The following is a 4,977-nucleotide window of genomic DNA, read 5'->3' on the forward strand; positions in this document are numbered from 1 at the left end:
CATCTCATGACTTACCCAAATTGATTTGAGAGTTTCCTGTAGGGGTTAGTCTAACAAAATAACTAGTATCTACTAAAGCATACTTTCGACTCAAAAATCAACCTAGATACCACATCTATTTTGATTTAAAAAGGTATTTTAACCTAAGCACCATGCTTAATTTAAAAGCCTTTGGATGTAAAATCGGCACACCTTTTGGTTCAAGAATCAAACTAGACACCTCATGTAATTTAATTCAGGAAAACAGTTTAAACTAAGCACCATGCCTAATTTAAAAGGTGTATGAAAATACTTCAAAACCTACACATACTATAGTAAACAAAAGTAGCATGAAAGTATCGTAGAGATTTATTAAAATAGAGATAAAAAAGCATGATTATTGTTTAGCAAATTGAGCATGGCTTAAAGGTAGAGACAACCAAGATGAATTAGCAATATGACATAAGATTTTTCAGAGAAGCCCATCCCCTAGGCTTGAATTTTGCAAGGCAAAGTCAAGTTTGGATGGATGTGATTCAATGTTGCATGATAATGGTTGGACGTATCTTACGTCGTCATCCGTCATTCTTTTTGCTTCAAACCTGGAATAGTAAGTGATAAAAATACCTGAAGGAATATTTTCACAATTATATTCTTTGCTCATTTCACAAGGGTATCACAACAGAAGGTGAAAACTCATATTATCTTCCTAAAGTGCTTGCTTTAGGACAAAAAGCTCATCATCGGGAAACCTTCTAATTGCGCTTCTAATCGGTGAAGTGGTTTCCCCTCTAACACCAATCTTCATGTACCTGTCTCAAGATTCATGCCAATGAGATTTGTAATATTTATGATAAACATATGCATTTACAACCACCCTTTCAAAGTCTTTATGAATAGGAAGTATGAGGGGGTTGAAGTTCTCATGTGTGGCAATGTTGGAGAGACTAATTAATTCAGGAGATTTCTCATGTGAGCATGGATTTGATGAGGTTTTCAAGAAATCACTTCCATGCTCATCAATGTCATCTTCCTTTTCAAGCTCCAAGGGTGTTTCTTCATGAATGTCTATAGGCTAAAACATTGTCTCCATCATTCCATGCCTATGACATTCATTGGATGTTTTATTATCTAAGATTTCACATGGGTTGGTGGCTCTTGGGTTGATCTCGTCTAAGGCCTCCTCCAAACTTGGATGAGACATGTTTATAATAGAGATTGATTTAAGCTCACTGTTTGAATCTAGACCAAGTTTGGATTCTACCCATAAGGCTTCGTCCTTGTCCATCCAATCTTTAGCAACGACATATGAATTCTTAATACATTCCAGCCAATTCTTAATATATTTCAGCCATTGTCGTTGCTCTTCTTGGTCATCCTTATGGTCTTTATGACTCCTATACTTCGGTTGTCTTAATGGATTTCTAGGGTCATCATGAGACATAGGAGAAAGGGCATAAGAGGGACCATCAAGGTTAAGGATGGGTTGAGAGATGGGTTCAAATAAGACATCTAATGTGGGCATAGAAGGGGAGAGGATAGGAGTGGCTTCCAAATGACTTGGCTCTCCTTCTATGGGTTCACTAGACATGCCGTCCTTGAATTCTTCCTAATGTCCTATATGGGAATAAGGACGCTTTCTAAGAGGTCTCTTCTTGAGAGGATTTGAATTATATTCGCTCGAAGGTCTCTTATGTAGCAGATAGTTTAAGCTTTTCCTAAAATCAGCATAAAAAGATTATCCTTAATTTCAATAGGGATTCCCAAAGGTGGAATTCTTTCTTCTCTTAGAGGATTTTGGGGTATTGATGGTTTGGAATTTATAGCTAAACCTTGGGATTGAAGTGGTTGTGATTTGGCTATCAAAACTTTCTCTTCTTGTTTTAGAGAGGATTCATTCTCTTCCTTGGGGAGTTCATTAGGAACGCTAGTGCAGGGAGTCTTTCCACTAATTCTATCAAGCATAGCCCTTACTTCACTGGTAGACAAATAAAGGAAAGCTTCTCTAGAGGCTGCATCAAGGGATTCCCTAGAATCCTTGCTAAGACCCATGTAAAAATACTGAAGAAGTACAGGGTCTTGAATGACAAGGTCCGGGCCAATGATAATGAAGTCATTAAAACGATCCCACGATGTGCCAAGAGATTCTTCTTCTAGTTGTCTAAAATTTTGAACCTCTTTTCGAAGGCTAACCACTTTAGAGATGGGAAAGAAACGTAAACAAAATTTAGAGCATAACGTTTCTCAATCTCCTTACATACTTCCTACGGTTAGACTATACCATTGTTTAGCTCTTCCCATCAAAGAGAACGGAAATAACTTCTATCTTAAGGTCGTGTCAGACATGCCAACGATACGCAAGCATGCACAAGTCTGTTCAAACTCTCATAGGTGTGAGTATGGATTTTTGTTGCCCTCTTTCGAGAAGGATTGATCTCAAATCAATTTTATTAAACTCAGGCGTAGCTTATAAACAGGTGTTATGATAGGCTCTGAAGATTCTAGTGGTTTTAGGCTTGCGCTTGTGGGTTTAGCATATTGATAGATAGGAGTGGAATCCATGCTAAAAGAAAAAGTAAAACAAAAGAAAGAATAAAAGATAAAAGGTTAAGCTAGACTTGTAGTTAATTCAGCAACCGTTTCCCCGGCAACGGTGACAGAAAGCTTGTTGATATATTTTAACACACACAGATAAATCCGCAAGCTCACGGATACCGATGTAGCTTTCACCCGGAAGTATTCTAAGTATCGTATCTATAGGAAAACATGTAAGACTAATTACGGTCTAACTTAACTAAGGGTAGCAACAATGTTAGGATAAATAGGAGCGTAGAGACGAAAACTAAGGTTCTCTAATTCTGACTTGGATAAGCTATGTCTTCTACTATTCAACTGTGGGCATTACTAGGAAAAGACACTAGCAGAGGATGCTTTTCTTCGCAACCGCGTCCTACGTGCCCTTACAAACGGAAGGTGGACTACAGAGGATTCAACGAGGCTATAAGAGTCAGTCTCGTGAGTTACCACCGATCCGGAATGCAGGATGCATCCACAAGTAACCAAAGTTTAAGCACCACGCTTACACTACAATTACTACTTTACTCTTCTCGGATAAAGAATAAAGCACTCAAACAAATTGTGAACCTGATGAATAATATAAACAAGAAGCTTACTTGAATCAGAAGTTGATTACCAGAGAAATCTTAGAGGCATGATTAGATAGAACTTGGATCCGCCAAGGTACAAGCCGTAGAGAGAGTACCGACAGGCCAACGCCTCCTCCAAACTCTTCCCTCACTCTCTATCTCACTATTTCTATTTATAAGACTAGATCCTATAGATGACTAATCTTCTCTTGATAGCTGGCTCTGATCCTAACGATGAGAATATGAATTAGGGTTTCAGGATGACTCTAGGGAGGAGGGCAGGGGCTGGTATATATAGGCCAGAGCATCAATTCTGGACCCTCGGATCAAACCGACTTGAAAGAACGGCGTAGATGCAATCTAGGAGGTGGTGGAGAACCGACATTTGAAGGAGGGGCTGACAGGTGGGCCCAGGGGGCCAGGCGGCCTGCAGGTGGGGCCGGTCGGCCCCACATGGCAGACACCTACCCTCCGCTTCTGTGGTTTGCCTTCTGGAGTCTTCTAGAGTCTTCCCACGCTGGTTTCGCTGCGGATAAACATGATTTGCTTTGACGAATAGGTCCTCCTTGCCGGTTTTCTGGATAAACCCTGCTGAAAACACAGATTCACCAAAACTCATGAAATTTGTCAGTTTAAACTCCTAAACCTATGTTGGCAATCATTTTTATACATTTATATAAGTTATGTTAACAGTTTATGATTAATGTTAACGACCGTCAACATCTAGTTGAGTAGAGTAGCTAGTTTTTTTTGAAGCTCTCATCTAGGTGTAGCTGTAGTATTTGTTTATGGACAAACACATGCTCACACTACACATGCACACCCCACACGCGCTACACATGCACAACTAGACCTACAACTACACACAGATCAGAAAATTGCGTCCTTCAAGAGATCACCAGGACCATCGATGGTTCCATAGGCGATGGGCGTATCACAATCCCTTTGTGGCTTCACGTGAGAGAGGCTGCAGATTATTGGGAATAAATCTTAATCAGCACCAGGTACGAACCGTGGTAGGCAGGCTGCACACCACAAGCCTTTGCCATCCGAGCTAAAGCTCGTTCTCGTAGAGTAGCTAGTTTAGTTGCTTTAGTTATTTAGGTCAACTAGGATTAGTGGTAGCCTCCTGTAACACCTCGGGTGTTAGCCTTGCATAACTTGACTTGCACAACATGAGCATGAGCATCAAGCATTCATAAATCATCATTTACAATTGAAACATCTGATCGAAACATATGAAACATTGCTTGTTATTTCGTGTTTCTTGTAACATATGCATATGATCATGTGCAAATAAATGCTAGTGTGTAATGTTGGTCACTACAACACCTTAGCTACACTTAGATTAACAAAAGGAACCTTGTTCATGAAGGCCACATTTCATGATCAAGCACTTAAGCGATATTTCATGTGTTGACCTGAATAGCTATATGAGTGACTACTACATGAAATGCTTAAATAACCTTGCAAATTGTTTAAACATGCTTAGAGTATCATCATGAACAACTTTGGTATTTAAGGTTAGGGCTAGTTTGGTCATTTAGCCAGGGTTTGAGTATGGATCATGATTTCAATGTGACATGTTTGACTAAAGTTGAACTAGGTGTTAGAGACCTTGCATGGAGGAGTTCACTAAAGCAAAGTTGTAGTGTTTGACATTAGGAACAACTTTTATTTCTGGGTCATCACATGATTCAGCTCCTAACATGTTTGAAATTGGATCACAAGAATCATCAAAATCCTGATTTCAACACTTAACGAAATTTGCTAAGTCGTGAAACCCTGACAGCCTGACAAGCTGACCTTCAGGGCATTATAACTTGAGTTCGGGTGAGAATTAGAACTCGAT

Source organism: Miscanthus floridulus, chromosome 6 (genome assembly GCF_019320115.1).
Source record: "Miscanthus floridulus cultivar M001 chromosome 6, ASM1932011v1, whole genome shotgun sequence".
Taxonomy (NCBI): domain Eukaryota; kingdom Viridiplantae; phylum Streptophyta; class Magnoliopsida; order Poales; family Poaceae; genus Miscanthus; species Miscanthus floridulus.